Genomic DNA, 12,492 nt, shown 5'->3' with positions numbered 1-12,492 from the left:
AACTGAATGCATTAATGAATGTAAAGCACTTGGTACAGTGTGGTTCAAGGTAAATGTCACATAAGTGTTTTTAAAAGTAATAAATTGAATACATAATACATGGTGGAAAGTTTTGTATCCCTATAACTACCAAATGACTTGCCAGATTAAAGAGATGTTCTATGATCTTTTTATAAAATATACTAAGTACCATGGAGAGCAAATGAAGGGTTTTTAAAGCAGGAGTCTGACATTTATATTAATTTATACTAAAAATAAAAATAAAAACTAACGAGCTGAGTAATGAGTATCTTATTGTTTTTCAGAAAGCATTAAAAAAGTCTATCTATCCATCTGTCTGTCTAACCATCCATCCATCTACCCATCCATCTATATGTATATATCTATCTATCTCTACTTTTACTATTTTTTTTTAGGTTTGGGTATCAAAGTTAAGCAGTTCTCAAAATGAATTGGGACTATAAAATGAATTTGGGTACTTTCTATCCTTTTCTATGACTGGAATAGTTTTAAAAAACTGGAAGTATTTGTTCTTTAAAAGTTAGACAAAATTCAGCTGAGAAGCTTTCTGATTCCATTGTCTTTTTAAACAGTTGGTCTTTAGTCATATTTCCAATGTCTGTTATAGACATTGGTCTATTCAAATTTTCCAGTTCTTCATATGCCAACTTTAAACATTTGTATTTTACTAGAAAAACATCTATTTCCACTAGGTTTTCAAATTCACGGCAGTCTCCCGTTATCTGCAGAGGATATGTTCTAAGACCTCCAGTGGACACCTGAAGGTACAGATAGTAACAAACTCTATATATAGAATATTTTTATACACACATACCTACAAGTTTCATTTATAAATTAGGCACATTAAGAGAGTAACAATAATAATAAAATAGAACAATTATAACAATATACTATAATAAAAGTTATACGATGTGGTTTCTTTCTCTTTCTCTTCAAAATATCTTATTGTAGTGTACTCACCCTTCTTGTGATGATGTGAGAGGCTGAAATGCCTACATGATGAGATGAAGTGAGACACTTGATGCAGGAATCTTGACAATGCATTAGGCTACCACTGACCTTCTGATGACAGAAGGAGGATTATTTGCTTCCAGACAATGGCTGGCCAGGTGTACTGAAACTGCAGAAGATGAAGTCACAGATAAGGAGGGACTACTGTATTGCCAAAAAGCTACACGTAGTGTTCTCTCTATTGTATCTATAAGACTCCTTTATAGCTATAGTTAAGCCTCCTTTTTCCTAAACACTCTCTTTCATCTTCTCTTATGTTGAAGTCTCTGGGTTCCTTTGCTTGCTTTGTGTCCTTTCTCATGCATTTTCTTTAGTGGGGCGTAGTCACAGATATGCACTTCCAGACTATAGTCAGGGCTTCCTTCAGCTCTCTCATGTCTGTTTCTTTTGCTTTAGCTGGAATTCCTATAATTCTCACATTAGGTTTTTCATGAATCTTTCCCCAAAGTCTGTTCTCTTATCCATCATGATTTCCATCTCTGTGAAAATATTTTCTGTGTCTTGATAAATTTAATCTTTCAGACCAATATACAGCTCCTGACTGGGGCAATACTCTTCTTCATCTACTGACTGTTTTCATTTATAAGCCATGTTTTAGTTCCAGACAGTCTGTTTTGTGCTCTCCTTGTATATCTTTGAGTGTTCTTTTCATTGTTTTATTCCCGTTATCCTTTATCTTTTCCAACAGCTATATTTCAATAGCAGTTCTTTCCAAGAGTCATACTCAGTCCTTTTCTCTCTACCTTGGCGCCTGATGTGCCTTCTTTTCTTTTCCCTTCTTATTAGGGCTCAGATGCAGCTGCTATGGCACCTTACATGGCCAAAGGTCTGAAAGTAGAAGAAGGCACATTGGTCTCTGCTCTTTTGGGTATATAGCAGGCAGGCTGTGAGGCTCCATTCATCATCTTTGTACCCAATTTCCTCCCACTTACTCATTCTCTGGAATAGAGGGGATTCAGCCCGTCTTTTTAGCTACTCCTCAACTTCTCCAGATCCAGGGAAACTATGGAACCTGGTATCGATTTTCCCCTGGGACTGACCAGAGGGAAGATATTCCTGCACCAATTGTACATGCCCCTCAGAGCCTTCTGGAAAGCCCCCAACTACTTGGTTCGGAAATAGACAGAGACTAAAGTTGAGAATAAAGAGTATGAGTAAGGTCATATTAAAACCACCATCTTCCCAGAATCCCCTCAGTGTGTGTGAGTACATGTTTTATGTTTTATGTTTGTGGGGGTGTGTGGTAAAATGGGTGAATGTGTTTTACCTAACATTTATTGCATACTTACTAGGTATTCTGGGTTGAATAATGTTCTCCCAAAATTCAAGTCTACCTGGAACCTGTGAACGTAACTTTATTTGGAAATATAGTCTTCACAGATGTAATCAGTTAAATTAAGATGAGGTCATACTGGACTAAGGTTAACCCTAAGTCCAATTGCTGGTATCTTTATCAGAAGGCTGTGTGAAGACACACAGAGACACACAAGGAGAACAACATGGAATATGGCAGAGACAGAGATTGAAATGACGTGTCCACAAGCCAAGCCACACCAAGGATTGCCAGCAACCATCAGATGACAAGAGGCAATGAACAATTTTTCCCTAAAGCCTTCAGAGGGAGCACAGCCTTGCTGACACATTAATTTCTGACTTCTAGCTTCCAGAACTGTGATAGAATAAATCTCTGTTGTTTTAAGCCAGGCAGTTTGTGCTGATTTGTTAAAGCAGCCCTAGGAAACATAAAACATTTCACATACAATGTGAAGAACTTTACGGTCTTGTTTAATTCTCGTATCAGTCCCATGAGGTAGTGCTATTATTCTTCTTCCCATTGTATAGACTAGGAAACAGAGGCATCAAGAGTTTAAGCCTCTTTCCCACGATCAAACCATTAGTAAGTGGGGAAGCCTGGACTCAACCTAAGCAGGCTGGTTCTTAATCACTGTTCTCTATAATCTCTCATTGCCTTAGGAGTTTATACACCCTTCACATGGTTGTTACTACAGGCAAACATGTGCCCAACACAGCTTGTTTTATGGTTGGGAGGATCTGGCTCACTAGTGTGAGAGAATTTGCAGTGAGCATCTTTCCACAGCAGGAGGAAGGAAGCTGGATGCGTGTGATCAGGGAAGCGACTCAGCAGCCCCTTCCTTCAGTGTGAGACAATGGGAGGAAGAGCTACCAAAATCTAATGGTGCTCATGGTCTGACTATTGCTCTTTGCTGGAAACATTCCTTCCGATGTGTGTGTTCATTAGTCCTACTACACTCAAATGTTTCTCTTTTTTCCCCCTGTGATATAGTATTACTTGGCAAAGTCAGAGACACTAAATCATATGGCAATTGTTTGGCACAACTCCTTAGATAATGCAGTTTCTCAGGGCTACCCAGGTGACAACAATGCACTCTAGCAGATGGGTACCTCCTTTCTGCTCCCATAATGCCCCGTTTCTGTTGTGCTACTGTATCTTCCTACCTGTGTGCTGCTTTTCTGTTTATTTGTGTCCCTCAGAAGAAGATAAGTTCCTTGGGAGTCAGGATGATGTTTACTTATGAATCTATCACTAGCATGGCTACTGGTTGTATATTACCTTGTACCTTTTCATAGTTGCTTTTTTAAAAGATGGTTTATTTCCTCAGTTAAACTTTAATACCTTCAATGGAGAATGTTGACTAAGCTGGGCTCATTTGAAGTAAGGGGCCTGGGTTGCCCGAGAGGGGAGAAGAAGGCATTCTGAATGGAGACAACAGCACTGACACACTGTACAGAGACAGAATGAGGAGAGCACTGGTAGGAATCAGGTAAGGGAGATTAGCACTGTGATGAGCATAGCTGTAATTAGGGCCCACATTAGAGACAAGGTAAGAAAACAGCAAGGCTGCGCTTAATGTATAGGAAAGCAGAGAGAGCCTGTTCTCTATATGTTGTGATTTCAGCAACTCCAGAGAGGTCCCTCTGATTATAGTAAATGCCCCCTCAATCTCATTGATGCCTATAATTAAAGCTTTTTAAGTTATAAAGCTTGTTAAATTCTAAAGGGGGTTGGTAAAAAGAGCACAATAATTCTTAGAAGTCATTGTATCTTAATGGCTGTGAGTTTATCACATCCTCTGCTGAGAACACAAAATGTGGAGATGAAAGAACACAAGGATTTTGGATGAAGGATGGGAGGTTTCGTGGCAGAAGAAAAAGAAGGAAAAAAATATAACTAATTTCACAGTTTTGCCTGGGTTTTGCCCTAGAAATGAGACGAGGAGTCTGGGGGACAAAGTCGTTAAAAACCATTTATTCCCTAGAAGGGTAATATTTATTTACATTTTGGAAAATCTGGTTTATTACTTCCTTAGAGCTCCCTTTACCAACATTCCCCACACCCTAGGAAAAGAAACAGGCAAATCCCACAGTGCCTGAGTCATTGAAAGTGAGTATTTTATTTTTATCCCATAGAATAAAGAAAGGAAGTATGTTCAAGTGATTTCTACTCTTTCCCAGCTGCTTTTGATCTTACATTAGATTTTCCAGGAGGCCTTTTAAAAAAGGCACATCAAGGACAAACAAGTTCAAATCTGATTATTATTTCTTTTGATAATACTTATTAAAAACTGGAAAGACAGAGATGCTGTCAATTTCTCATTTTGGTTGACCTTGCCATTTTCTAACAGCATCAGCAGGAATAAAGTATATCTCTGCCAAAGGTAATATCATTTTTGCAAGAGGATATGTTGGAGAAATTAACTATCTAGTGATTTACAATTTTTTATCTTTATATCGCAAAACCAAAGAAAAGAACAGAGAATAATATTTGGTCAAATATATCTTCATTTAAAGTACATTCTGGCATTCTCACTACTTAGTATTCTGAGGACCAAGGTTTGTTTGTAATAATAATTCTTTTAATAATAGAGGCCCCTTGGTGGTGGCTCAGTCAGTTGAGTATCTACCTCTTGATTTCAGCTCAGATCATGATTCCAGGTTCGTGGGATTGAGCCCCATGTTGGCCTTGATGCTAATGTGGAGCCTACTTAAGATTCTCTCTCTCTCTCTCTCTCTCTCTCTCTCCCTCTGCTTTCTCTCTCTCTAAGATAAATAATACTAATGCTAATACTAATAATGTTAGTCATATATGATGAATTTATATGCCAAGCACAGTAATATGTGCTTTTGTATTCCTTTTTTAAAAAAGTTTAATTCTCATTAAAAAATCAAGGTCTGTCTAAATTCTAAGTCCTGTTCTCTTTTTTAAGAACCATGCTTTGGGTAGTCAGACCTGGGTTAGAACAGAGTCTATACCATTTATCCATTGTACATGACAAGAAAGTTACATCACCTCTCTCTTTTGCCTCATCTAAAAAGCAGGATGGTCATGGAACCTACTACAAAGGTGTGATGATTAGTTTTATATGCCAACTTGACTGGGCCACAGATGCTCAGATATTTGGTGAAACATTATTGTGGGTATGTCTATGAGGTTGTTTTTAGATGAGATTAACATTTTAATCAGTAAACTGAGTAAAGCAGATTGCCCTCCCTAACATGAATGGGCTTTGTCCAACCAGTTGAAAGCCCAAATAGAATAAAAAAGTTGGCCCTCTCCTAAGTGAGAAAGAATTCCTTCTGCTTCCCTCCCTGCCTTTGAATTGGGACATCAGCTTCTTTCCTGCCTTCAGATTCACACTGAAACATCAGATCTCCTGGGTCTTCAGTTTGCCATCTCTGCAGATACTGGGACTTGCCTGCCTTCATACTCATGTGAGTTAATCCCTTATGATGCACCTCTTATATATATATATATATATATATATATATATATATATATATATATATATATATAATCTTATTGGTTCTGCTTCTCTGAAGAACCCTAATACAAGAGGGTAGTGAGATCTAAATGAGGCAATGAAATATTTCCTAGGTACAGCACCTAGCACATAGTACCACAAACCACTATGCAACTGCCTCTTGTGTAATAGTTGTAATACATAAGTTGGTTTAAATGCTTTATGAAGAGGAAATATTCCAGGATTGTTCTCCTGGACTCAAAACACAGAATGAATATGATAGCATTGATCATCTTTGCTTATCATTCATTTCATGTGCCTTTGTTGGTTGAATTATTTATTTTAAAGAAACTATAGATTGGCTCATTTTAAGATCTATCTTGGGTTAGTTATGAAATCAATGCTATCAAAGTTGGCTTATTACAGTGTCAGAAATTTAGCAGCCAACTATCTCTTTTTTTTTCTTGACTTTGCTCATAGCTCCTTTATCTTTTAAAGCTGAATTTTTCGGAAAGAAAGAGAGTCTTTGAGACAAACAGCAGTTCAATAAATAAGCTATTCAATCAATACAGTGATACTAACCTATATCATAAGAGTGACAGGATAATTACTGTCTATAAAATATTACTGTGAAAGGTATGCAATCAGAGCATACAGACAGAACATGATGTAAGTGGTTTTAAATGACCTGCTCCCAAAATGAATCTTGCAAGAAAAAAAAAAAAAAAGAAGAGTAGACAGAGGGGTCCTCGCAAGAGCAATGAACAAATTGGATATGGTAAGTTTCCTTCAGAACCTCAATTCAGTTCATTATGTATTCCACACTTATTTTGTGCCAGGCACTGTGCTTGGCACTAGGCATATAAAGGCGAGTGAGACATGCCCTCTGCCCTCAAGGAGACCTCCATCTAGGTTCCATTCAATGTGGAGTCCAGAGCTTAATGAAGATATGAGGAAGAAGTAGTCCGTTCATCCTGGAATATAAGGATAACACAGGCAACAACAATGGTCATGCTGATGGAGAGAAAAGGAGAAGAGGAAGGAAGAGAGGTCTTAGAAAAAAGCAAAGCACTGAAAAGACGCCAGTGCATAAAAATAGCATGATGTGTGGGGAGCCTGAGTGGCTCAGTCGGTTAAGTATCCGACTCTTGGTTTTGGCTCAGGTCATGATCTCATGGTTTTGTGAGCCCAAGCCCTTTGTCAGGCTCTGCACTGGCAGTGTGAAGTCTGCTTGGGATTCTCTGTCTCCCTCTCTCTCTGCCCCTCCCCCACTCATGCTGTCTCTGTCTCTCTCAAAATAAATAAATAAAATAAAAAAAAACAGTATGTGTGGGAAGCAAACAGATGCTTCTTATGATTCAAAGAGGAGACTGTTGCAGGACCAGTACAGATGTTGTAGATAGTGCTAAGATTATGGAAGGTCTTCAGTGTCATTCACAGGAATTTAGATGGGTCATAGAAATCATTCATATTAAGGCAACAGGATGATGCTGGTGCAAAATACTCTGATAACACCTCATTGCTAAGAACAAAATACACCTCTTTTACCTTTCAAGTTCATTAACCTGTTGGTGCTAGACTACCCAGCATATGATTTGCTATATTGAGGTCTTCTAGCAGAAACTATTGGATAATTGTCCTCCTTTTTCATCTGTATAAAGAAATCTAAAAATGGGAGAGGGGGAAAAAGAGAGTTGGGGAAGGAATTTAGTTACGTAGTTGGTCTTTTCTCCATTTTACCATTTTCCCAATGGTGAAGCAGGGTGTGGAAACAGTGATGTTCCATCTGCCTCTCTCTTTCATCCTGGGAAAAGCTGAAAGTCCCAGAAGAGCCATCAATCAGGGTGATGATCACTCTAGGTCATGGGGAAACGGCCTGTTTTCTGCCTGGAGTTTCTGAGAGCTGGCTCATAACAGAGCTGATGCAAAGCTTGCAGGGTACTCTGCAGCTCCAAAAAGGAGAAACAGAAGGTTTCCAGGCTCCTTGGTGCTGAGGATTTGGAGATGGGTTAAGAGAAATATCATTCTGACTAGGACAGCCACCCACCTAGTCAGAAACCACACACATGATGGGGCATTTGGTACACTTTCTTGAAGTGAGGCTGAAGTGAGATGGGAGCATCTTCCTCTGGGGATTCCCCTGGCCTGAAGCTACATCAGGGAAACACAGCTGAGAGTGTATATCACCTATACTAAGACCAACTGGATGACGGGGAGACTGCTTCCTACTGCACCCAGGTGGAGATATCTGCAGATATGAGCATCTCTCATGTCACCAGCATCTGAGGGAGAAGCAAAATTAGCCAAAAGAAAGGAATTCACCTCCTTATCTTTAAGGTATAGGCAATCACCTGAGTGTACTCCTCTCTCTCCCCACTCCAACCCCATTTATGCCATGAGGTGCATAAGCACATGAGATGGGGAGGAAAAAGATGGAGGAGGAGGAGGCCACATCCTTTTGTGTGTCATTCACTGATCCTACTCAGAAGGCAAAGATAGAAAATTTACCGGACATGAGACTGAGATCTTAATAGCAAGATTAGGATTCCAATTGCTGAATTGGAACTGAGATACAATTAATTGACAATTCTGTTTTCTTTCCCTTTTCTCATCTAGAGATGTGGGTTTCTGAATTGCAACCAGGTGTCATGATTAATATGGAAATAGGTATGTGGAAATGGAATGCTGCAAATGACAGACCCTAAAGTGTAGGATTGGCTCGATTAAGGAGGGGTGTGGGCAGCAGGGCTCCCCCTTGACTCTAACTGGGAAGTTGATATTCCCTGTGATGCAGCAGGACAGCTGCTGTTTATACTTGCCAGTTAACCTGTGACCTATTGTATCTTAGGATCTCAAATATGCCACCTGAGGCTTGTCTGGGCCATTGCCACTGGCTAGTGGGGATCTGGAGTTAGGGCTTCTTCTCTAGATTAGGGCAAATGCCTCTCAAAATGTGCCCTTGCAACAGAATAATTAGTAGTTGATCATGAGAAGGGAATTTTTAAATTTATTGTGGTGGCAATAAATTTGGAGCCTTTTTATATTATATAACTGTATTTGGGGCTATGCTTTTACATGGTGCTTATTTTAATAATGCTGTTTCACTGGAAAATACAGTGCACCATTTTTGAGATGACAGGAATGAATGAAAGATTTCACAGAGGAATGAAATCTCAGCCTGGGGTACATGGTAGCCTTCATCTCCAGGCTTCATCCATCTCAGAAACTTCTAGGGACAACATTAAAGGAACCTGGGGCCCAGACCCCCCACTTATATTGGCTCTTATACTGTTGTTGTAGGAAAGATTGCGAAAGGAGACCCACAAAAGGAATGAAATGGGACTTACCTAAATGCACTGCTTATCTTTCCCCCATGAAAGCCATGACCACGCTCTAGACTGACCACTAGTAGGATTAGGTCAACAAGATTTACAGGATACAAACAAAAAAAATGGGGAAATGTTCATCTTAACCCCCCTCCCTCCGCCCCAACCAACTTGTTGCACTGTGAAAAAGTGATGGCTGCTGCTATGACCTGATCAGTTTTAAGGCCATTATACTGGTCACTATACTACTGGGTAGAGCCACTTTGCTAATTAAATATCATACGATACACATGTTGGGTCATTCCTCCTTTCTTTTCTTTCACAGGCCTGGAATGATAAGAATACTACAGCTGCCCTAAGAAACCTCCCCATCATCTCTCTTTCTCTTTTTCCATATTTTTCTTTCCTCCAACACAGATGCGGCCCTAGAGCTACTATGCTATTTGGAAAACCCTGAGGCAAGAAACTCTAGGCACTAAAGAAATATGTCTGTCTGCTCTCCACACTTCCCTTTCTCTTCTCTCATACGTTCTCCTTCCACTTTTCTCTCACTGGAGTGGTTAGCTTTGGAGTGGAAGCATACCTAAGTGCTCTTTGGCCTGCTTTTGTTTATCATTCGGACCTACCTAGCTTCAGTTAAAAATTCTTCCACAAGGGCACCTGGGTGGCTCTATTGATGAAGTGTCCAACTCTTGATCTCAGATCAGGTCATGATCTTACAGGCTCTTGAGTTCAAGCCACACATAGGGCTACGCACTGTCAGTGTGGAGCCTTACTGGGCTTTTCTCTCTCCCTCTCTCTCTTGGAATAAAGAAATAAACTTAAAAAAAAATTTCTCCACAGACCAGGGGTTATATATTGAGGTTTGGGTCAAACTCCGTCTTTGCTTTCATTTTCATGAGTGTGTGTGTGCATGCACATGCGTGTGCATATTCCCTTGGGGATCTTTTTGGAAGAGTTAGTGGTCAAGAACAGGATTCAGATTACAGTGGTTTTTATGTCTGCAAATTCTTTGACACTCTTCCCTTCAAAAGGTGGAGCCAAATTCCTTTCCCTTTGTGTATTGGACAGAGTGACTTGCTTGTAATGAACAGAATGTGGCAGAAATGATGGCTTGTGACTTCTGATCCTGAGTCATAAAAGGCATTGTCACTTCTACCTTGCTTTCCTAGATTACCCACCCTGGATGAAATTGGACATCATGTCATGAGAACACATGTAGTCGATGAACAGGCTCACATTGCAAGGAAGGAAAGCTTCCAACAAAGCATCCAGCATCAAGTCACAAGCACCATGAGTGAGCCACTTGGAAACAGATTCTCCAGCCTGTCAAGAAGCCTTCACATGAATGTAGCACTGGTCAAAATCTGGACTGCAACCTCCTGAGAGACCCTGAGCCAAGCCACTCCTGAGTCTCTGACCCACAGAAATTTGAAAATAATAAATACTTATTTTTGTCATAAGCTAGTACATATTGGACAGTTTGTTACACAGCAATAGATAACTAATGATTTTAGTACTAGAAATGATATGATACTGTAATAAAAACCTAAAATGTGGGAGAGGTTTTGGAACCAAGAAGTGGGAGAAGCTGAAAGGACTTTGAGGACAGTATTAGCAGAATCTTGATGGCCTTTGAAGAGGCTACTGGTGAGGGCTTAAAAGAAAGTAAAAAAAAATGTTATAGGAAACTAGAGGACAGGAAATCCGTGTTATGTCATAGTGGCAGAAAGCTTAACAGACACTGTTACATGCAGTTACATGGAAAGTAGAAAATGTACAGGGGATGTGGGTGGCTCAGTCGGTTAAGCATCTGACTCTTGATCTTGGCTCAGGTCATGACCTCAGAGTTGAGATTCTGAACTGCGTATTGGGCTCTGCACTGACTGTGTGGGGCCTGCTTGGGATTCTGTCTCTCCCTCTCTCTCAAAATAAATAAACTTAAAAAAATTATTAAAAATTTTTTAAAAATTGAAAAAAAAAACCCAAATATTGTATGAGTCCATTTAAACAAAAAGAAAATGTGCCAATGAACTGGATTATCTAGCTAAGGTGATCTCCAGAAACAGTTTTGAAGGTGCCACTTTTTTTTTTCTGACTGATTATAATCAAATGTGAGAGAAGAGACATAAGTTCAGAAAAGGACTATTAAACATACAGGAACCAGGACTTGCTGGTTTTGAAAATTCCCAGCCTTTCCAGATGGCAAACAGTACTAAAGTTAAAGAAATGTCCCTACATAGGAAATCAAACCCGGGGCATTACAATAAAAACTGAAAAAGATGAAGGTGAGGGAGTGGCTATAAAATCCTTTGACTAAACCTCAAAAAGATGTAGGGAGGTGCTTTAGAGAACCTTTTAGCTAAAACACAAGGCTTGTAAGAAGCTTGAAGTCTGTTCTCTCAGCAGTCTCAGCAGAAGCCTAAGTAGAAAAGGGCGTATCTCAAAAATATTCATAGGTGTGGCTTTTGTCGATAGAATGAACCCTCAATAAGAATCACAGGAGACCCACAAGTTTTAAAAAGAATTATATGGCAGAAATACCACCAGTATGGACTGAAAGGAACAACATAGTACAAAATAAAAAAAGACCTCTGGGTTCTCAAATTTCTTGCAGGAAGCAGGCTTATAAGATTACTCAACAACAAGTATAGGCTACTTTTCATGAAAAAAGGAAGCTGATTCAGAAGGTAAAACCAAGAAAACAGGGTGCAGACCAAGAAGTATAGAGAATTACTCCCAGGCCTTGATTCCCAAGTCAAGGAACTACCAACTAGTGCTCTGCTATAATATGGAATTTCCATGGATCTGTGGCTCCTTGTAAGCCTCCTGTTTTTGCCCTTTTTGAATGGGAGTATTTATGGCACTTATTCTATGCCTGCCCCATCATTGTGGGTTCACCATTTGTGGAGCAAATAACATGTCTCTTTGGTTCATAGGTCTTCATAGGTCAAGAACAACTATATTTGAGGAAATATACTTAAGGAAAGACACCAGAGGAGCCTCATCTATACCTGGATATAATATAGATGATGGGACCCTATTCTTGATTTTGGCTCAGGTCATGATCTCACGATTCATGGGATGGAGCCCTGCATCCACTCTTTCTGACAGTGCAGAGCCTGCTTGGCATTCTCTCTGCCCCTCCCCTGCTTGTATGTGGATGCATGAGTGCTCTCTCTCTCTCTCAAAATAAATAAACATTTTTTTTTAAAAAAAAGCATGTCTGCAAACTCTTTAATACTTCTATCTTCAAAACATACAGCCTGATTCCCCTCCCTTTGTATGTAGGTTGGATTTGGTGATTCTTTTTTATTTTTTTTTAATGTTTATTTATTTTTGAGAGAGAGAGA

At 39.5% G+C, this 12,492-nt stretch overlaps 1 long non-coding RNA gene across 1 annotated transcript; it reads left to right on the top strand.

Annotated features, from left to right (window-relative positions):
* Window positions 1–3,716: 3,716 nt before the first annotated feature.
* On the top strand, window positions 3,717–11,195 carry LOC113599301 (uncharacterized). The gene is made up of 3 exons (XR_003420109.2): window positions 3,717–3,836; window positions 5,703–5,784; window positions 10,312–11,195. It is a non-coding gene; the product is annotated as an uncharacterized LOC113599301 (long non-coding RNA).
* The last annotated feature ends 1,297 nt before the right edge of the window (window positions 11,196–12,492 follow it).

The sequence above is a fragment of the Acinonyx jubatus genome, chromosome C1 (genome assembly GCF_027475565.1).
Source record: "Acinonyx jubatus isolate Ajub_Pintada_27869175 chromosome C1, VMU_Ajub_asm_v1.0, whole genome shotgun sequence".
NCBI classification, from domain to species: domain Eukaryota; kingdom Metazoa; phylum Chordata; class Mammalia; order Carnivora; family Felidae; genus Acinonyx; species Acinonyx jubatus.
This window is presented reverse-complemented; position numbering and strand designations above follow the sequence as displayed.